This window comes from Phymastichus coffea, unplaced genomic scaffold, assembly GCF_024137745.1.
Source record: "Phymastichus coffea isolate CEN01 unplaced genomic scaffold, Cenicafe_Pcof_1.1 PCOF00031, whole genome shotgun sequence".
Taxonomy (NCBI): domain Eukaryota; kingdom Metazoa; phylum Arthropoda; class Insecta; order Hymenoptera; family Eulophidae; genus Phymastichus; species Phymastichus coffea.
The window spans coordinates 2,783,356-2,807,592 of NW_026706842.1; the positions used below are offsets into that span (position 1 = coordinate 2,783,356).

The 24,237-nt window shown below is 33.9% G+C and overlaps 1 protein-coding gene across 5 annotated transcripts in view; it reads right to left on the reverse strand.

Moving 5' to 3' along the window:
- The window catches only part of LOC131663155 (uncharacterized), a 243,505-nt gene that overhangs the window by 27,501 nt on the left and 191,767 nt on the right, over window positions 1-24,237 (reverse strand). For 3 of the 5 annotated variants that reach the window (XM_058933324.1, XM_058933325.1, XM_058933326.1), the window contains one exon: window positions 10,931-10,990. The exons of the other annotated variants lie outside the window; for them this stretch is intronic. The gene's annotated coding sequence lies outside the window, so the exon portion shown is untranslated. The remainder of the gene's footprint in view (window positions 1-10,930; window positions 10,991-24,237) is intronic. 5 annotated transcript variants of the gene reach the window in all.

Sequence of the window (24,237 nt, forward strand, 5' to 3'; positions counted from 1 at the left end):
CATCAAGCGCTCATCTCTTGTTTGTATTATTCAGTAATATTCAGTTTCTGGCTTGAATCAAATCGAAATTATTACAGACGAAATAAAACAATTTAAAATACACTAAGGACATATATATAAGACATTTCTATGTTTGGAAACGCTTCTCATATATCGATATTAATATTTCTTTTATTTCTTTACGTTTCTTATAAATAAATCTAATTGGAATGTATTAAGATTATTTTATCATATTATTTTAAGGATAATCCTCTTCATCAGTAGTTGTCGAAGAGGGTTTCACGCAACGAGAAAAGCATAACATTTCAACTCTCGTGCTTTTGAAAGTTATAGATTATATAACGATATATTATAGAAGATAATAAAGTTATAGAATTAAAGTAAACAAATTTAGGAATACTTCTTTGAGCATAATATTGTAATAGTCTTTTTTAAAATAAGTACTTCCATTTCTTTATAAAAAATTATAATCTCGAAGATTGTGAAATAAATAATTCGAACCACCAAAAGTCCGTTACAAATTTTCGAAAATTCAATTGTTTTTAATACTACTTTATTTATTAACATCTTAAGAATACGTGTTTCAAATTTGAAGTCTTAATGTTGATAAGAAAAAATTATAAAAGCAATTTATAATTTTTTAAATATAATAAGAGGAACGACATCGCACCGAGGTATCGATGTTTAGCATATATTTGTTCATAACAATCGTTAAAGTACGGTTGCTTATTTTTTTCAATATGTCAATCACTTCAGAACTATATATACTTTATCTAATCAATGTTCAACAATTTTTAAAGAAGTGCTCTATGTTCATTTCGATTAGAAAATGATCAAATATCGTTCCCTACGTATTTTTAAATAAGAAGCCAATTTTCGATTTTGATTTAGAAAAACGACATACAACGCTTATTTTCACAAAACTTATAAAAATTGGATTAGATAAAATGTATTTATTTTTGAAGCGATTGATACATTGTAAAAAAGTAATGGTGCTTTCACAAATGTTATTAACAAAAATGTGCTTTAACATCGATGCCTCGACTCGATGTCATTCAACTAAATCGCTTCATTAATTGTTGCTAACTAATATGAACACTTAATTTGGCAGACGTATTTTTGGGGTATTGACAAATAATATACTATTTATAACAATTTAATTATTGATATTTTTTAACAGACTTTTAACGATTCAAATTACTCTTTGATAATTTTTTATAAATAAGCAAAAATACTTATCGATTTTCGGAAAAGATTATTTACAATAATTAGACTTAAAGAAGAATCCCCAAAAGATTTCATTTTAATCGATCTGTAACTTTCAAAATGGGAGCGAAATGAACTAATAAAACGCTTTTTTCGTTGCGCGGAGCCCTCTTTGACAACCACTGGGTAAGAAAACGTTCTTAAGGTTAGGCCATTGAATGAATGTTGACGCTATTCTTTTTTAATGCCTACGAAGCGTCTTATTTTTTATTCACTCGATTAATTAATAGAATATCGATGTAAAACTACTCGAGATATTTATGTTCAACCAAATTTGTTGAACATATCAGCTGTTGTGCTAATAATGTTATAAACTTAATCTAATACACGTACATACTGCCATATGATGATAACCCATATGACTACCTTTCAGTCATTCAGATCGCGAATAAAATACGTTCACTCAACAGGCCATCAATTTTTTTAAAAAAGAAATGAAGTATCGACAAAATAATAGTATCCGTTAATTTATACTCCAACATTACATGATAAATATAACTATCTCCAAAAGTTTGATTACAAACACCCACAGTCAAGTTAATTATTTTCTGAGTGAAATTCTATATAAATCATTCAAATATCACTTGGACAGAATGTACGGCCACTTTAATCAGTTCAATGAATTGCCATGAGATTCTTGATGATAATTAGCGAAAGTCAAAGCAAGAAACCACGCGTAAAACGTTTGCGGAATTAATTACAAAGGCATAAGGATCAGTCTTTTTGCTTTCTTAAAGAGGAAGTATTGTTTCTGCGATTCTCAACATTTTCTTTTTGTTTTGCGTTAATTTGTTTGATTTTAAAATTGTTTGTGTATTTGTAATCTACTGTTATATTTATATAAATTATCTTTTTCCTGCTATCGCTAATTTTACTTTTTTACTATCTCTCTGTATGTGCGTTAGTACCTGGCATTTATAAAATTTTACAAATATTTTGTTCAAATTTTGCATGCGTGTTCAGTCCAGCAACCTCTCTATCGCATTTTAATTATGTAAATGTTCCAGACTGACGATGCATAGCAGCATATTTCTGTACAACCAAAGGATTTTTATGATCTCTTAAACATCTATGACACTCGATTATCGTTGTACACAAAAGAAAGGAATATTGTGTGTGTGTGGGCAAAACCCAAAACTGTCGAGCGGTCAGTCCCGGCGCACAGACTAAAAATTTTATTGCCGAAGAGAAGACCTGTACGCAAGCCTGGAGTGCATCTGTGCATCGGCTGCTCTTACCTTTCGTCGCTTCTTAGCTCGGACTAGCGAAGATAATAAGTTACGTTATTGTAAATGTATGAGTACGTTTGTGTGAGGTAGAGTGCGGGTAAACGCAAATCGCAGTCCGTCATGCGCGAGTTAAAAAAACTGTCCTGTTGTCATCGGCGTCGATCGAAAAAGAGGAGAAATTGCACACGGAAGCAGGTATCGAGCGAACGTACGAATGGGGAAGTAATGAGAATTCCCGGGCGCTGGATGTATCGCACGAAGTGTGAGATCGGCGCCAACGATGCCAGATGAATTTCTCAAATAGAAAAACACGTAGAATCGCAGACACAATGTTACCATCACCGCCTTTAGAAATCATCCATAAGTGCTCAGGGCAGAAGACTCATGCACAGGAAAAAAATTAAACAATACCTTCCGAAACGGAACTAAAACATCTCATTGTGGAGAATCAAGGAGAGGGCTAAGTGTCCTCTTCCTCAATGGGGTGCTGGCTATAGGTCACAACAAAGGTCAGTCGAAAGGTCTGAAGTTTGGAGCGGTATGGTAGTATATCAAGTGTTAATTGGCCGAAGGGCCTGGAAAAGCTACGCCCCTAAACATTTGGGTCCAATCGGAGAAACAGAGTGGAAGAGAGGGAAGAGAACTTTGGTAACTGCATGCAAGACGCATTCTCGCCAGACTCGTTCCGACGCTCGAGCAGGTCAAATCTCTTTACTGTAACTTCGACTTAATTACGATTTCAACGTTACTTTCTGTTTTTTGTAACTAGTTAGTGTACGATCTTTGTATTATTCGCTTAGTTTCCTAACTTCCAACTTTATTAGTAATTCTTAACCTTTAAGTTCGACAAAAAGTGATCAACTAGATTTTTAAATAGATTAAATAGTGCAATAACACTAGTGAACAGAGAATTAGAATTTGTTTTAAAATAAGCCTAAGTATCCTTCCATTTACCTCACTTACAACAGTATATAATACAGTATATTAAAAAATTTATTTTAATTTCATAAATTACGAATTTTTGGCTTTTTATAAGTGCAATTGGTATTCGTGTGATTTTTAAGTTTATTATTTTTGTTCCACTGAATATAAAGTCTTCAATAGAGGAATTTACAAAATTACTATTTCTTTTTTATGTGCGTTAGTATCCGGAATTTCGACAATTTTGAAGATATCTAAATAATAAATAGAATTATATTAAAAGGTGGACTAAATCTACGTAAAAATTAGAAAAAAAAATATATGCGCTAATACCTTTTTTCGATTAAAGTTTATGATTTATGTCATTAAAAACAATAATAAATTAATCATTTTTTCATCTTAAGTCAGTCTGCCGTCATTGTTTTTGTATTATGGCGTTTCTTATATCAACGCAAAAATTTCATCAAATTCATTTATTGTCTTTATCGCAGAATATACAGTTAAATTTTTTTGAAAACCTTCATTTCGTACTTTCTGAATGCCAGAAAAGCGTATAAGAAATAATGTTTGCTTTGGAATGAACCCATCGGTAGATTTAGACAGACTTATTTTATTTTTTGATGTATCGCTTTATCAATTAATGATAAACTTATAAACCGCTCTGTTGTGCTATCTATGTTTTATTCATTATTTAATCATTTTTGTGTGTCTTGCCATTTGGTATTTTTATAATTTTATAAAATAAGTCCTTAAAATTAAAAATATAATATAAAAAAAGTTCTTATTCAAACTTTATGTATATAATTAATATGGTACTATTATCACGTGTAAAAATAAAATCCATAAGGAAATTATGAAAACGTTATATGTACACAGAAAACGCATAATTTTATGCTGTTCTAAAATTACTGAAATCGTAACACATCTGACTTTACGTAAAATCATATTATCGGTACTAAGTTACAGATGAAAAACATAGGTCCTAACAAAGAGAGAGAAAATAAGCATCAAGAAATTTGAAAATAAAGACAAATTTTGGGTGCTAAAAACAATGAAAGCAGTGAATATTATTGAAAACCACACATAACGAAATAGACGGCTCACCGGGCATAGTCATGATAAAGAAATAGCGAAGATAGAGATGGTCGGGTCATATAGCGAGAATGAAAGAAGAAAGGACGGCACATAAAGTTCTAGTTAGGAAACCGAATAACGCTACACCATCAGGTAGACCAAGACGTAAATAGGAAGACAATGTTAGACAGGGTTTAAAGGAAATAGGTATCGAACCTATATCACGTTGATTCAATCATGGTTAGAATCTGTCCAGAAGGGAGGGGTAACAAGCTTGTGTTAAAGCTGTAATAAATTTACGAGCTGGAAATGTCAATTGAGAAAAATCAATACGATTATATCATACTCTGAGGTTACATATGATTTTTAATAAAAGGTAAATTAATAACAAAATTATATTATTATTTATCCAAAACAATTTTTATAAAAAATGAAAGTCTGTGTGTTGAGAACGCAAAAAAAAAAAAAAAAAAAAATTGGGAAACGCGCGCGCTTGTAAATCGATAATAGAAAGCCCGATACCGAGGTTAGAGCCTGATGCCGAAACCAGAGTCGTAGCCTATTACAGATGTATACTTCGGAAAATCACGTGCGCGAAAGACTCGGGACATATGTGCGAAATATTCAAAACATATGAGCTAAAAACGCGGCTGTTCTCAGGGGCCACCCGTGGACCCGTCCGTAATGCGAGCGAAAATAATTTTAAGGAAACAAGAGAAAGTTGTTATGGTCGAACGATCGATAATGCGAAATTTATGTAAATTGCGTGCGTTCTAGAAATTTAAGTTAATCTATCTCAATTGACCACTAAAATGTACGCGTTTCCCGAACCTCGAAAAGAAACGAGACGACGAGACTTAACGATGAACATGGTTGTGTGTGCCGACTCGATTTTACTCTCTCTCATAACTCTATCTCTGCGCATGGACGCGCACGAGCGCATTATAGCGTCATCGTGGCCGTGATACCCATCTTTAGCTTCGAGGAGTCGAATCTTCGAAGGCTTTAGACCTCACGAGGGAGATAATCTCCCGGGCATTGCAGGTCACAAGGAACGGAAGGGTTAGCACATGGCTAACCTGTGGTCCGGTCGGGCAGCAGAGAGGGAGAGAAATGGAGAGAGAGAGAGAGAATCGGTCATGGCAAAGAGGGAAAAACCCATCGAAAAGAAAATGGGGACGGGCGAAAGTGCGTGTTATCGGGGTCCGAAGCAGGGCGGGGCCTAATAACGATTGGCAGCGGGGGCGCTCGGAAGACCCTTACGTAGTTCCTGCGAAAAGACTTCAAGTCAGTTCTGTTACAGACTGCGACCTGACTGGAGCGACAAGTAGGGCAGGCAGGTCCGTGATTAAGTTTTGTTTTCTTGTTCCGTGTAAAGATTTGTTCGGCGTCTTTCTCTATATAAAACGAAATAAAAGAAAAATTATCTCGATCAAATTTTAGTTCGTTATTTGAGATCTCACCCTGCTCAACCTCACCCTTAACACTGTGTTAGAATTCCTTTATGAAAGACCTTCCTTTATGAAAATTTTGTGATACAATGAGTTCATTAATAGCTGTGAGACTATATCATCTGTTGAAACAACTAAGTGAAATATCTTGTGAAAAAACATTGATGATTTTTTTCTCGTATCATATATACGTATTATAAAATCCATATTTTTAAAATTAAAAGAAAAGTTTGTATCAGATAAATCTATTTTTGACATTTCAAAATGTACATCGTTAATGTAATTAGTTCAATATTTCAGTTTTTTACGGTATAACGTTAATCTCAAATTATATTTGTCTTCACTGTCCTACATTACTATAACAATGCGTAGTTGTCTCCGACAGCTACATTTGATCCACAAATTCAGAGTCCTAAAAACAATCGTTAGGCGGCGCCTCCTCGCACCGCTCTTTCGAAGCCTTCAGTTTTTTCTCTACTAGGTACACGGTTTTTTCGAGTTCCGCTATTAAAGTTTTTTTTTCAAAAGAAAATGAGTAAGCATAAGGAATCAACTTTAAAAAAGCTGAAATGCCCATGAAAAAGGTTAACCATATGATATCAAGTGTCAACACTTTGTAAACTAAAGTGAACAATCGCATCGACGACGTTGACCGTCCAATGTTCGATAAAGAAAATGTTGAACCTAATATTGAACAGAAACGGACGATCATGAGCAAAATCCTAAGGGAGTATTCCGATGCCAGAAGACAAGCAGATATCGAATGACTTACTATGGTAAATAAATTTCGCAAAGGCAATATCTTAGACAATCAATTACCGATACGTCGCAATTGCAGTCCTTCAAGACGTAGAAATAAAGGCTACGTGCGGTGTATTGAATTTCACCATACGTGGAATTTCAGGTACTGTTGTCGGCGTGTGTTGGTGTGAGTTGCGAGGCGTGTGTGTTTACAAGCGTTATAAAGCAGAATATAACATATAATAATTGCGTGTCTGCAGGTATTGCAGAACGCAACCTATGAATTAGTCTTGTATGCAGAAATTGCATAACTGTATTTTACAGGTATCTTCATATATATAACGAGAGTTCGATGGTGTGTGTGAGAGTTGCTTAACCTCTATATATACACAAAGATTTTTTCTTACATATATATAGGTTGGAGAGGATCCATCAGCTACATGCTTAATGCTGACTGAAATTTGCCCTGAAATATCAAAGATACGGAAATTTTACTTTTACTTACGGAAAAAGAGAAATCTTTTTAAGAAACATGTACGTGCGCCGGACTTCGAGGCACCAAAGATTAATCCTCAAATTCCTCTACTATAAAAGATATAGCCAAGGCTCATGATTGTGACATGATTAAAATTCAAGACATAAGTGGTCTGCTCTTAAAAATCAGAAGCGTTAATAACAAAAGTTTATGAAAATCGTGAGGAAGATTTGGACTTATCGGAAATTCGAGAACCACTTAAGAACATTAAAGAGTTGTCTGCTTTGTTGATGAGCAAGCAATCCCTCAATAGAAAGACTTTTGTTGAGCCAGGTTTGAACAAAGAGACGGTGGACATGTTAAAGGATACCAAGATCGATGATTATTTGTACGGCAAGGAATTATCCTTGAAAATAAAGGAATCCAAAGCTCTACCGAAAGAGCGCAAGAGTTTGCTGAAGCTATAGCAACCAAGCACTTCCAAGGCTCCTGAGCAGTCAAATTTCAATGCCTCATACTCGTCCTCGTAGTACAGGGTATACGTAGTTCAGAGGATAGGAAACACCAAGATTTTCTTTCAAAGGAAAGCAGCAGTTCGTCAATCACCGAGCCTAGAACTCAAGAAGCAGAGCCGACCCAGGCTGACAACCGTAGAATCAGAAACAGAAGATTAATTGGTTAGTATGAGTCGTATAGCAGGTTGACTACGCAATTTTCATGCGACTTAGGCTAAAATTACAAATGGACAATTGATTTTAAACATTGTTCTTGGTTATAAAATTCGCTTCATTGAATCACTGGTGGATGCTGACGTGAGCTATGGCTGTTTCCCAGGTGAGGAGCAAGAGAGTAGAGTTGCGATTAATGAGCTCATACGTAAGAAATCAGTGATCGAAACCGTTAGGCTAGAAGGTCAGGCACTGTTGCCATATTTTTTAGTAAAGAAACCTAACGATAAAGACCGTTTTTTTTAAACTTAAAATATTTAAATCAGGTTGTTGTTAAAGAGCACTTCAATATGGAGAATTTGAGAGCCGCGGTGGCGTAAACATTTCCAAATGATTTTATAGCATCTATTGATCTCAAGGACGCATATTTTTTAATTGCACTAGATAAAGAAAGTAGAAAATACGTCAAATTTAAGTTCAAAGGAAAACTTTTTGAGTTCATATGTCTTCCTTTCGAGCTGAGTTCCGCGCCATATATTTTTACTAAATTACTCAAAGTATCTATCAAAGTGTTAAAAAGTTGAGGTTCTAAAAATGTAATTGTATTTTGATGATTATATGAGCATAGAACATACCTTCGACCGCTATAATGAGAACGAAAAATAAAGTAAGTAATTATTCTCGTATTTATATTTTATAGTATAGGAAATTAAGTCTTATTCCTTTTCAACAAGGTACATTTCTGGGTGTGAGCATTGATATGGTTAAATATTACATATCTTTACCAGATCGAAAAAGAGACCAACTTATTGAATTGGTAAATAAATTTCTTCTCTCAAATTTTAATTAGGAATTTTGCACTTTTAATTGGTAAATTAGTCGCAGCGTGCCCAGCAGACGAGTATGCTTGGCTATATACTAAGAATTTAGAGAAGGAAAAAAATTACAATTGATTATAAACGATTATAATATTGATACAGAATGACTACCAGACTTAGTTTTTAACGATCTGAAATAGTGGACACAAAATTTACACAGAACAGTACATTATATCAAAGATGGTTGCTATGATAGAACTATTTATATAAATGCATCGATATTTTTATACAAATGCATTCTCGACAAGCCCAAATATATAGGTACTTGGGACGTAATAATAGTGCTGATTATCTCGAAGTAATGAATTATGATAACCTCGTTAATTTAACGAAAAAAATGCTTATTCTACTCGCCCTTGGTACAGCACAAAGAGCGCAAACGTTGTCTTTGATTAAAATATCTAACATTAAAGTAGTAGATAGAGGTATAATTAAGAGCCCGGAATTATTAAAAACTACAGCAGTAGGTAAAGAGTAACCTTTACTTCAATCACCAAATTTTATAGAAAAGCTGAATTAATGCGTTGTTAATTTAATAACTAAATATATGTAGATGACCAAGATTATAATAAATGATATTGATAGTTTATTTATAAGCTTAAGAAACCAGTAGGCGCAAACTCTTTAAATGGCTAAAAGAAATCTTAAAAATAAGCGGTATTGATACTGATATTTTTACAGGCCATTTTACCGGATATGCCGTAGGATCAAAAGCCGATGAAAACAACTATTCATTGTTGTAGCATAATATAATTGACCGATCAAATGAACTTACCTGTACGTGAAGTTCGATGGTAATTATAGGAGGTCTTCACTCAAACTGCATTACTTCCTCTCATTTTTATTTACCCACCTCAGAGTTTTTTAGCGGATAAAATAGCTAATCACTCTGAAGCCAAAGGGTTTAGAGAGAACGGCGCGGAGAGGCACCGCCTAACGATTGTCTTTAGAAACCTGAATTTGTGAATCAAGTGTGGCTGCCGGGGACATCTACGCATTGTTATAATAATGTAGTTCGAGCGAAGACTTCATATAATTACGATCGAACTTCTTGTATAGCTAAATTTGTTGGATTGTTCAATTATATTCATAATTTTTAGAATATTTATAGTCTTAAAACGATAGGAATACTTTAACGAGTTTCATTGATGATTATCAGAATTACTTGTTTTTGAACTCAAGCGATATTAAATTATTCTTTATAATCATATGTAGTAAGATTTAAGTCTTCTTAAATAATATTGATGTTCTATCAAATTATTAAAATAAAAATTTAAAGATTCCTTTCTTGAAACAAAATGCCATCATAGAAAATAATATGAATACTTTTATGAATGGTATATTATACTTAAATGAATTAATTATTTTTTAATTTAAAATTATATTAAGTATACACGAATTCATGTCCGAGCTGTGTACATCAAACTTAACTTATTTTAAATAAAAAGTCAATATAGTTATAAACCAACATTTACCCAATAAAATGCATTTGTGCAGATGTTAACAACACTGTTTGCTTTCGCAACACAATACTTTAAAGCTCTAACTTTAAACTTTATTTATTAGTCATCTTTATCATGCGTACACAGCGCACGTGCGTGTGTGTATTACTCAACTATTAGTTGACTATAATATAGTAAATCTTACTTCAGAATACAAAAATTAGCATTTCCAATACCGTCACTTCTGGAAAAATCATATACTGGAAGTGCAGATTCTTCAGCGTCACTTATGTTGTACAAAAGTAGTGTACAAAATATATAAATACTTTTCCATACAAAAATATGTAAACGTATTATAATAACAATAATGTAATATACTGTACAAGTCGCCAATACCTACAAGGAGGATGCGACCTGAAATAACTAAATTAGAAAAAAAATAGCGATAATTATTTTAGAATATCATTTAGAATAAGAGTATTGATAAAGATGAGTCCTAAACAGAATACCCGACCAGAGAGTAAAAAATATCGCATTATTGTATTCATTTTGGTAAACATTTTTTGAAGTTATTTTCGTTATCTTACCAGTGCCGAGAAATAACATATTATTGCGAATAGAATAACAAATAAGAATTAAAATATAATCAGTCTTAAATAATGATCTAACGCGAAGTTAAAGAATGCATTAAAAAAAAAACTATGAATCGATTTCATACCGTAGATACTTATGATAATATACAGATATTCATAATCAATTACGAATTATGAATAGAGGTAGCTTACCTCGATCACAGTGACAGCAAAGATAAATGTCGTCTAAGTTTTTAATGATCCATTCGAAATCTGTAAATCAATAGATAATAGGTTAGATATTGCTACGTAAAATTTTAAATTTCAATATCTGTTTCAAAAGCAATAGCATAATTATGGAATGTGTGTAAACGTTGCTCGATTGTTAAGAAAAGAACAACTGCGTTACTAAGCACTTCGTTATTTTTTCATTTGTTTGGTTTTTCGATTTTTTAGTCAGTCGTGTTGACAGCTTGCTACAGATATGACATTTTTAAAATTTTTTGTTCAGTTTTCTAAATAAAGCTATTGTTTTTATTAATTTTTTAAATAAATAGTATTATTTGTTACTTTTTAACAGTGTGACTTTAACAAATATATTTAGGATTACTGTTTGATGTATAACTACAATTTGATTAGAAAAATGTATACATGATCTGAAATCAATTTTTTAGCTGTACATAAGTAATAGATATTATATTGTTAATTTTAAACTTTATAAACCAAAGGTTAACTTTCTGCAATTGAGTATAAAGATGGACATAATACAAAATACCAGTTTTACCTTTTTTGAAAGATGTGAATAAACTAAAGGTAATGAAATTATAAACATTCATAAAGATATATTTATACATTATAATTTATAAACACATGTGATTATAAGAGTATGATTCTAGTACAGTTAGTTCCTTCCTTTCTCTCTCTCCCTCGCATCTTTCACAAAAGTTTGCCTAGGGTTGAATAATTATTCAACCCCTCGGCATTTATATCTCTCATATACACGCATACACGTACATATAAATAAATAAAGATATCACTCTTTATATATAGTTTTCATGAGCCAAATTTAGATGCAGTCCTTTCTTCGCATTCTCTTTTTTTATGTAAGATTCCTTTATATCTTGCGATATTTATAATATCTTTGAAATGACTATATGATATATCTTAGTTAATTATTAAACTTATACTCTTTAAGGAACCAGAAAAGTATTAAAAAATGAAAATCTTAAATATGATAATATCTTCTGAATTGTCTAAAAACTGTTTTAATGAAAAAATCGTTGAGAATTTTTTTTTAATTTAAAGTGCTCGATATAAGCGTTCATTTTCTTTGACGAAAGTCTCAAAATACTAATAAAGGGTCCCAGAGACTTTTCTTAATTGTAACATCTAATTTTTTGAAAAATTGAGCTTACCACGCTTTCCTGAACATCCGGTGAATAAAAATTATCGTAGACTAACAAATTTTCTATGTTTTAGATCTATTTGATTGAATGAAGCACTTTTGCAAAAGAGTCGATTTTTCAACTTTTTTAACTTAAAAATAAATTTTCAAAATACTGAAAAAACTGAAAAAAAATTACAAATCCACTCAGGTTCATTTTCTTCGTTGTTAGGCTGATATTAATATTTTATTAATGTTAATCATTTGCAGTGACTAAGGGTGTGTACATACATACATGCACTCTGTGAAATTATCAATAACTTTTGATCATTTTGTTCAATGTGTTAAGCGTAACTTTCATTCGAAAAAATAGAAAAAAACTTTCGTAGCATCTTTTAAAAATAAAAGCGCTAAATTTAAGATAAAACCTTTCAGGTGAATTATTAAAAATTAAATATGAAAATTTTCATGGAGATATGTTGCAAATACCAAAGCTGTTAATTATATCATGAACAGTGAGCCCTTATAAGGTAGTTCAGAGCAGTAACAAGAGAGAGAGAGAGAGAGGGGGGGGGCTGTATGCTCGCGTTCGATACAAGATATGCTAACGCATCGATGGTTACCGTATTTGATGTGCACTCAATGCACAACAGAAACCGTTCACGCAACCAATTAATTTTAAATAGTTCGTTCAGAATCATACCATACGCACACATACGCGTGCACCGCACGTGTATGTTATATGTGTACACATGTGTACAATTATAGTTTGGTCAAAACCGTATTATATACTCATTGATCATGCCATTTTTTATAAATATTGTGTATGTTTCTATCTTGTTGATATAATATAAAAATAAAAATAAAACTACTTAATTAAATGTTTACAATTTGAAAAATTAAAACTTATTACCACTGATTTCAATTTCAATTGTGAAGCAGCATAATACACATCATTTACATGTGCTGTATATGACATGACCAATCCTATCTTTAAAAATGATGACTTGTCCATATCCAGCGTTGCGATTAATTGATTCTAACAAAAACGACAAATTTTTGAATTTCCTTATACTTTGAAATATTTATTCTTTATGTCTAGGATTGTGAGTCTTTTAGCAATAGATTCAATTTATGAATAATTAGAAATAATAGAAATATGCCGTTAATAAATCGTTTTTAGAAAACAATAGGTTATGTTTTAAAATGATCAGTACAGATCAATAATTTTATAACCATCTGTAATATTGAAATGAATATTTTTTTAAAATTTGGTTAAATGAGAGAAAAAGTGAATAGAATAAAATAGAAGTAAATATATTTTTGTATTTTGTACATTGTAAATTAAAAGATACATGCAGGCAATGGAAACTAGTTATCAGAATATTAAACCCGTTAAATTTGAAGAATGATGACGAGTGTTTTCAACGAAGTAACAAAAATAAAACACGATGTAAAACGTATTACTTATACTAATATAAGACTAGGGCCGTAATCACTACTATTAAGTATGTAATGTTACATATTGTATAATAATATAATAGGATAGTACATTTATCAATTGTAGGTTTAATCAACCCTTGGTCTCAACTATGGTTCCATTTGATCCACACATTTTTTTATTAAAACACATTTATTTAAAATGTTTTTTACATATTTTTTATTATTAATTAAATAATAATAGTAGACTGAGGCGTTTTATATCAATTTAAACTCAATCAATTAAACGAATAAAAATTAAGACAATTAATAGGCATTGAAAAGTCAATAACGACCACATTCTCTCAACAGCCTAATCTTAAAATAATATGATAAAGTAATTTTAATACACTGCAATTTCATTTATATTTATAGGATGGATAGATTTATCGAATGTCTTTATTGCAAAGTTTAGTTTTGAATAAACATAATTAATAATAGAGAATTATAAATCGATATTTCATTTATATATTATGAATTTATTTCGGTCGATTCTGTGCCGTTAACTTATTTAAAAAATTTTTTTTTAATTTTGAAAATGTATGTTCGTAAAACGCAAAAAATAAAGCGCTCACTGCCTCAGCCTTATACTATCCCGCGCTACAAACATTTTCCCCATACCATACTGGCGCTTGGCTCACCCAAGGCACATAAATAACTGATACACGCTTACACATACACACATCAGACGGAAGGTGACGTCACTGCAACCTAGATTTCCGGTGGCCTGTTTTATTATTTACGACTATATTATTTTAGATATATGTTCTTTCCGGATTTATCGAGCATCGGCTAATTATACTGTACACGTTCTACACTCTACGCCAGTATCGCAACCGTTGCCTTGCGCGGGGTTACCCTTTCCTTAATATAAATAACGCTTTAATATTTCATGCCGTTTTCACACAATTTCCCCTCTTTATTTTTTATCATTCAGTCTGCAGGACATTCGCATAACTCAACATAATAATTATTGTTGCGCAAAGTAATGGCCAATATAAATGCAATTATTAAGGCTTTCTAAGTTTTCTGTTTTATTGAAAGATGTGTGAAGCGAGGTTACATTTATTTATCTTGATGATATCTAAGTAATAAAACGATAACAATTACTAGCTTTTGAAAATTCAAAATAACTGTCATCTCTATAGATTGGTAATGAATCGCACAAGTTTTTTAAACTCGAAGGCAATATTGTTGATTTATACTACAGACAGAAACAATTACTTATAAATAATCAATAAGACTTATCCCTAATCTCATAAATTTTTGCTATACATTTTAGGGTCTTAACGTACATATAATAATGTAATTATTCTTTGTCTACATGCAATTTCCTCTATATCATAATACGGCAATAACTATAAAGATCTGAACATGTGGAATCCCTTTTTAAACCTTTGTTTTATATTTACAAAATTTAAAACGATGTGGGATCCACGAACGACAATTGAGTATATGTTTTCAAAATCGGAATTCACGCAAGCATGCATGGGCACACGCACGCACCTCCACCCTACACCCATATATATATCCATCCGCATGAAAGCCAGCGAATCTCGACGCTTCAGTACTAGTCCGTGGTAGGTTTCCGTTTGCATTTGTATATGAAAGGACAAAAATTGATGATTTTTATACATTTTGAGGCGTTGAGTCCGAATATGCTTTGCAATTTTTCCATAAAATGGCATATCATTGTTTAAAACGCATTTGCTTAAATAAACCAAAAAAAAATATCTAATTTATATTCAGATGCGACACAAGAGGAAAATTATTGGACCGAAGTTCGTAATTATAAAATTTAGTAAGACATATTGCATAAATAAAATGTAATGCGGCAAATAGAGTGAATCAGCGTGCGTAGATAATTATAAAATTTAGTAAAACATAGGGAGTTTTTGAGAAAAATTTTTTCTCGGACGTTGAAACCAAATTATGGAGATCAGTACAACAAGGAATTTGAGAGAGAGAGAGAGAGAGAGAGAGCCTACGTTTGGCGTATGCAGGTTTAGACAAACGTGCGACGCGTGACCGATAAGCGGCACGTCGTATACCGGCTAAGAAATAGGTTAAATGGGGAGAAATGCGAGAGCTAGCGGACGGCCGCGGACAGTACTTGTAGTTTCGTCAGTCAATCGGAAAGAGAGAGAGCAAGCGGAAGGAAGAGAGGCCCAAAAGTTCATCACAAAAAGGCATCACCGGCAGCTAGGTCAACTTCTTTGTCTTTTAAATCTCTCTCTCTCTCTCTCTGGTAATACGGCGACGGGCGCGTTCAAGAAGGTGGCAAGGCGTTAACGCGCCGGCTACCTTCAGATAGAAAGTCGCACGGCCAGCGTACCTAGTTGTAAGTCGGTGAATCGCCAAGGCGATCACTCGCTGGGTGATATCGTTTCTTTTGTTAGAGTAGCTTGTTCTTGTTCAGCGTTATTAAGATTAGAATTTTATATGATTGCGATTAGATTAAGATTTTGTACTCGCGTGTTTGTTTAATTATATAAAAAAAGGTTTCATTTCCAGAAACACGCCTAAATATTTATTTGTCCTCTTTCCTCCTTTCCTGCCGATTGTTTTGAGCGAGAGCGCCTCACTTACCCATCTTTAAAATTGGTAACGAGAGGGAAAGCTCGTTACAAGTGAAGGGTTTATTCGATTAGGAAAGAAGGAGAATGTATTTTTTTAAATATTTGGCTATTTCCTATAAATGAAAGTAACAAGTATTAGACCATGATAGTGGTTGTTATCAGTCAAAAGAGTATTATTTACTTTGAATCTCTACACAACGCAGCTTCACCAAGAATTACAGATGGTTTATACACATTCATCGATTTATATTGAGTGTAGAAAGCATCAACTGGACAGAATGATCTCTTTATACGCCGAAGAATAATCCAACTCAACGAATGAAAGAAAGAAAGAATGACGAAATAGGTGGCAATTGTAGAGTGCATGTGTGTATAAGAGCGCTCATAATAGCAACCGGTAGCGATTTAACTTATTCTGAATGTGATATGAATTTTATACGAATGAATATTGCGAATATTTAATATTATGCGGAACCAGGCGTACAAGTATCTAAAAATAAAATAAAAAAGCGACAAGTGATATTTTCATATTCAAATAATTTAGAAAATACGTTAAATATAAAGTCTATATACGATCTGCTACAACATCAGGAAAATCCTTCGTTTGGTAGTACCAATACTTTTTGTGAATTTATACCACACTTAGTACAAAGTAAACGAACGCGTAGTTATCTGAAATAATGTATATTATTTGATAGGTTAGATATTGCTACGTAAAATTTTTAATTTCAATATCTTTTTCAAAAGCAATAGCATAATCATGGAATGTGTGTAAATGTTGCTCGATTGTTAAGAAAAGAACAACTGCGTTCCTAAGCACTTCGTTATTTTTTCATTTGTTTGGTTTTTCGATTTTTTAGTCAGTCGTGTTGACAGCTTGCTACAGATATGACATTTTTAAAATTTTTTGTTCAGTTTTCTAAATAAAGCTATTGTTTTTGTTCATTTTTTAAATAAATAGTGTTATTTGTTACTTTTTAACAGTGTGACTTTAACAAATATATTTAGGATTACTGTTTGATGTATAACTACAATTTGATTAGAAAAATGTATACATGATCTGAAATCAATTTTTTAGCTGTACATAAGTAATAGATATTATATTGTTAATTTTAAACTTTATAAACCAAAGGTTAACTTTCTGCAATTGAGTATAAAGATGGACATAATACAAAATACCAGTTTTACCTTTTTTGAAAGATGTGAATAAACTAAAGGTAATGAAATTATAAACATTCATAAAGATATATTTATACATTATAATTTATAAACACATGTGATTATAAGAGTATGATTCTAGTACAGTTAGTTCCTTCCTTTCTCTCTCTCCCTCGCATCTTTCACAAAAGTTTGCCTAGGGTTGAATAATTATTCAACCCCTCGGCATTTATATCTCTCATATACACGCATACACGTACATATAAATAAATAAAGATATCACTCTTTATATATAGTTTTCATGAGCCAAATTTAGATGCAGTCCTTTCTTCGCATTCTCTTTTTTTATGTAAGATTCCTTTATATCTTGCGATATTTATAATATCTTTGAAATGACTATATGATATATCTTAGTTAATTATTAAACTTATACTCTTTAAGGGACCAGAAAAGTATTTAAAAATGAAAATCTTAAATACGATAATATCTTCTGAATTGTCTAAAAACTGTTTCTAAAAACTGTTTTAATGAAAAAATCGTTGAGAAATTTTTTTTAATTTAAAGTGCTCGATATAAGCGTTCACGTTCTTTGACGAAAGTCTCAAAACACTAATAAAGGGTCCTAGAGACTTTTCTAAATTAAAACATCTAATTTTTTGAAAATCCTTCGATTGGTAGTACCAATACTTTTTGTGAATTTATACCACACTTAGTACAAAGTAAACGAACGCGTAGTTATCTGAAATAATGTATATTATTTGATCATTAAATTATTTTAGAATAAGATTCTGTAAAAAAGTTTCAATAAAATAATGAATATATTATTTAATCATTTAACACAAATATAATTTTTATCATGAAAAATATTTGCAATGTTACTTTTTATCATTTTATGCATTTACTTATATTTAAAATATTTTAAAAACTTTTCGAAAATATGAAATTTGCAATATCAATTATCAAATTATCCATAATTTCTATTTGACTCAGCAGGTCTATTCCTTGTTATTATTACCAGTGATAACCAATTTCAGCTATCAAAACTATTTCAATGAGACTCTTACCTTACACAGGTATAAATATATATTCGTAAAAACACTATCTAATAATTTCAAGCTATCGCTTATCGAATTGAGTTTGTCTATCATTTATCTTAGACACATCAGATCAGTCCAGATATTATTCCAATAGTAGTCTGAACTATAGGCTATTTGAAAAACCTTGAATCAAACTCTGAAAGAACACTGTCCTGTTTAAAAAACCTTAGATCAAAGTCGCACCTCGCTTGGAAGCTGAAATGTAACCAAAAAAAATCACATAAAAGCGATCAGCCGCATCCGCGGACACATCAGATCAGTTGAAAATTTTTTTCGTGTATTGTGTAAACTATAGGCTATTCAAAAAATATGAAATAAGACTCGCGCCTAGCGTAGAAGTAAAAATATAATAAGAAAACTACGTCGCCGTGGTCGTCGCGTGCTACTCACATTCATTTTGCTATTGATTTTTTTATATTAGATTTTTGTTGCCAGGACTGTTAATAATTTATAAGAATTAGTCCTTTCAACATATTTGCTATCAAATCTAATTACTAGCATTGAAAAATTATAAATTATTATGTTTTTTCGATACGGGGCCGGCTCGTATCCCGTTTCGTCCCTGGGTAACCGTTTGAATCTGTCTGTCAGCTTCAGCTTCATGCAAGCCGGCACAGACACTCCAGTCATAGATAAAGAAAAGCCATTTAACTAGGAGTGGATTACAAGAAGTAGAATATTACAGGCAAGACAAATTACACATAGGAACGAAAGTTCGTTAACAATCAGTCACAAGTAAACCGATATGTGACGTAATGCTGTTAAGAATGGCCATTCAATTCTCGTTTACCGCACCGATGTACGCATAGGCAAATTGAGGAGGAGAGTGTCTCCAGTCGGAAAGGCACGTCATAGACCCGACATCTGGGGAACAGGAGCAGCCCGTCGTCTGAGTTGATATTGTTGATGACACGGGTTGGAGACACTGGAGGATATTGCCTATCCTTCACTAAGGCAGCAGATTGCCCTGTCTTTGATCCTCGAAGTACGTCAGTGGTCGTTGAGCCGCTATACTGAGGTGCACAGTTGTACGCACTCGCACGCGCACACACAAGTTTACCCGTTATCGCGGCGGAACTTAGGCGATACCTATAAGTGGCAGATTAGCCGAACACACAAGTTGATTAATTGCCAAGCAGTCGAACTTTCCTCACGGATCTTGTCGTCGTACTAAGTTTGTCTTGCAATTTTCTGTCCGAAATATTTGCGGCAGTCATCCCTACCCTCTGGACTCATCGGAAAAGAGGTCAATCATTTAACTACGAGAGTGAAACAACGTAGAGTCTACGCGTACTTTCTCCGCGTCCTGCATCTCTCTCGGCTACCTGGTCTGCAGAGCGATGCCCTTTTTGGATAGCGCAGCGCAATCCGACGTGAGCTTGCGATTTGGGTTTCCCTCAGCATGTACCTTAAGCCAACACGTGGGCTGGTGGGCGTACGAGGTTTACAGCTAGGCGGGAAAGATAGAATTCAGACGGGTAGCACACATCTGATCGCCAAGCATCGTGCAGATTTATAACGGAAGTGCAGAAACAATAAGGAAAATCCCTCATAAAAAAAGGAAAAAAAAATAATGCGCGAGAAAGAACGCAAAGAGGGTAGAAGGTGTGAACAGATCTTTTCTTATGATTTGGACAGATCGTGGACAGTAATTTTTGCGTACAATACAATTTCAAAAGTAAATTTTCAAAGATCAAAAATTTTATTTTTTTTGCTAATTTGAATGATTATATCTTTTGATACTTTCAATATCTTGCTTAATTTCGAAAACCTATTTATTCTTCATTTCTTTCTCTACAGATTTCACTATGTATTTAAAGATCCATTTATTGCCACCTAAATCTCACTTTTTACAATTAACAATTATCACTTTTTGCGGAAATTTAATTATTTACGAGGAATGTCCCAAAAGTATCTGACTTGACATAAAGATAGCGATACTAACAAAAAATCCGTATGATTTTCAGGTATGTAGCACGATGGCAATAATATAAATTTTTGTAAGCTGATAAAAACACTATACAATTCAATTCGATGATTTTCAAAAGGTACAGATATTAAAAAGTTTAAGTTTGAAATTTCATGTTGCTACGCTCATTAATATTCAATATCAAAAGTGAACCTTAGCAATAAATTTTTTAAACGCGAAAAAACTTGGTCATCGTTATGTAAAGGTCTTTACGCCAACCAATAACAAATACCGAGTTGGACTCTACTGTTGAAGGATCTGCTCCTTCATTTACAACTGTAAAATATTAGGTGGCTGAGTTTAAATGTGGTCGCACGAACGGTGCAGTGGAAGTCAAATTAAATGACCACGCTAGAAATGGTTGAAAAAGTCCACAAATTTGTTTTGGAAGATTGTCATTTGAAATGTGCAAGTTCATTATAATGAAAGGCAATCCAAAAAGTGCTATACATCATATATTGACCATAAATTTAGATATAAAATAGTTGTACGCTTGAAGGATGACACATTTGCTTACTATTAAGCAAAAACAATGTCCTAAGGATGTTTCAATTGAGTGTTTCACTGTTTCACTGCGATAAAGCTGAATTTTTGCAGTGCTTTATATATCAACGAATGAAACGTGGGTCCACCATTATACAGCTCAGACGAAAGAAGAATCAAATCAATAGGTTAAAAGGAGAAAACCGTTTCGAAGAAAAACGAAAACAGTTCCGTCCGCTGACAAAGCGATAGCGTCAGTTTTTCGGAATGCGCATGAGACGATTTTTATTTATTATCTTAAGCAAAGAAAAACCATCAATAGCGACCATCATACGGCCTTAGTACAGCGGTTAAATGATAAAATTCAGAAAAACGGTTAAAATAGAATTATTATTGATTGGTTTCAAAAAGAAACATCACCAGGTGAAGTTTTTTATTTTAATTAAAAACCATACAATACAACGCAACGAAATATTAAATATGATAGAGCTATTTTACGTTTACATGAAGAGTTCCATACAAAAAATTTAAATAAAATTGTGATGCGTCATCGCTTAAAAAAAACTTCGTGCTTGCAAAACTCGCGCAAATCCTTTCCTGACAAAAGGACGCGAACAACCGATCAGCTGACACTGTAGTTCACATGCCCACGCCTAAGCATGACCTCGAGACCTCGCGAAAAAGACCTCTCAGAACCCGCCCAACCGACGCGCACTATCTTATACCCGCGCACACATACTCTCACACACAGGAACCCGGACTGATGCTTCCCTAGGAAACAAAGCGACAAAGAAGATTGCAGCCGAGATCAGCTGATTCTGATAGCTGGCACTGGACGACACATAATCAACGCACCCAAAAAGACAGCTTGACACACACATACACGCACAGACCGATCTTGCGAGTACCGAGAGGTGACCGTGAATAGCGGTGACAAGACGCGACATTGATACGGGAGCCGAGCGGCGGCCGTGTTGGGTCGCAACCGGTGACGAGTGAGCCAAAGAGAGCGGGGAGGGAACGAAACCGTAAGTACGAGTGAGACGACCGATAGAGAAGACACGAGAGGGGGATACCGATACGCTGATGGGAACGACCACTAGCAAAATTACATGGGGCAGAATAATGAAATAGACGGTACTGATGATTGACATGACGCCACTTCGGATCAATGAAATAAAAATCCGCGACTAGAAAGGAAGAGAAGCTAATAGAGACGCGATGCAGAGCCGCGCTAGTCGCGGCCTATTCTCCTGGAAGCTTCAGACGAGCCCGGACCTACTCTCCTGGAAGACGCAGTCAAGCCCGGACCTACTCTCCTGGAAGCCGCAGTCGAATCCGGACCTACTCTCCTGGAAGTCGCAGCCGAGCCCGGACCTACTCTCCTGGAAGCCACAGCCGAGCCGCAGCTAAGCCCGGACAAGATCCTCTGCCAGTGCGCGAAAAAGGAAGCGCCTTTCTTTGTGCGACCCACGGAAACAGACAGAGACAGAGAGAGAGATAAAGAGAGAACAAGAGCTTCGACGAACATGACTTGTGAGTACCGCTTTATATCTACATCACGATCGGGAGTGTGCGAATCTACGCAAGTCTCGCGGACTCACGACCTGACCGATTAATCCGCGACTCGCCAGTGCGCAATCCGTCGTCCATCTTGATTCTTTCGAGTGTTCCTCGAACGACCGACTTGACCTGTGGGAAACGCAAATGCGGGATGCGATCGCGTCGCGATGCGCCTATGGAAGAGGCTGTTCGTGTGTTGTGCGACGGGGAATAGCGTCGACACGATTAGCTAGGGTAGAACGTAAGGTTAGCTGACGCGTCGGCTGAATAGGATATAGACCGTGAAGCAGATTTTAGCTGGATGATTTGTGAATTAGTGGCATAGCAACAACGGATAATTAAAAAATAGCTTGATCTAAGCAGATCGCGGAAGGCTTTAATGCTGGGCATAGCAATAAACTAACTTTTCCGATAAATAACTTTTCTCATTTATGTAACCTGCAAACCTACACATCCTCCATAGCTATCGCGGTCGGGCAAAAAGGAGCAGGCTAACGCACATCGACGTGTCGGCGCCATTTTCTTCGTGCACCGAGCACCTGGATCGACGAAATCGCTTTGTAACAATTCACTATCCACGGAGGCCTAGAGTGCTTCCTCTTCCGACTACCTGCTTCTAAGAAGAGCTCACTCACCGACCACCCGTGACTCTTTCGATTGTTAAGTTTTTCGCGCGCCCTTGACATTTACAGGTGGCCAGCAAGGCCAGGGCAAATCGAACGAGACAGCCGTTTCATAATTTACAGCGACTTGAACCAGCCAACGTGCAGCGCTACCCGCCCTCCTAACGGGAAGACACTAGCTGGTGCCCAACTAAAATTATACAAGCTGCAATAAGGTTGGCTGGCTGTGCCGCTGGTGAGATGGCTATCTAGGAAAAGGAAGATTGACGCATTATTTTTCCCACTCTCTCCCCCGTCACAAAATCATTGACATTTTAAAGCAGAATGATTATCAGTCAAAATTCATAGACAAATGCATTTCAAAAAGAATGAAATTTCACAGACTAAAAAATTGATGCGAAGAAAAAGTAAATCGGTTTCATTCCAACAGTTCAACTGCAACTATTTGTATCCTATTTTTTGAAGAATTTTATTACGATTGTAAACGAGCGTTAAATAAATATAATATTTATTATGTTCCGTTAATAAATTATAAATTGGATATTTGGGGGCAAAGATTAGATAGAGTAAAGATCAAAATTATAAATGGTAGGAGATTGGAATAGTATACAAATTTAATTGTAACGACTGCAACTTTGTTTACATTGGAGAAAGTAAACGATCATTAAAAACTACAATTAATGAACATAAAAAAAAATTGAAAAAATTATAAACAATGACAAATTAGATGAAAATGTGTTAAAGGTGGTTCCAAAACATATTTTTCAGAATCCAAGTCATAATTTGAATTTTGAAAATACTAGAATTATTGATAGAAAATATCTTCGAATAAAAGACTGATTTTTGAAATGCTAAATATAAAATCAACTAGACATACGACTAAAAAAAAACTTTTGAACTCTTAATATAGTCGTATTATACCATTTATAAGATCACCTTGGTAGATTAGTATTATTTGCTCTGCCTTGATAGGATCCTAACTCCCACTAACTCCGATCCCCTCCAGTATCGTTGCTATGTGAACAGACAGTTTTCTGTCTACTATAATTGAGTCTTATTCGTTAGCGTAATACGATTAAGCACTTTCCAACCTATGCTCATTGTGATTATTAATTATACAATATTTTTTATATAAAAAATTTTTTTAATTTGTGATGAGGTGACTGTACTTCCACTAATAAGATT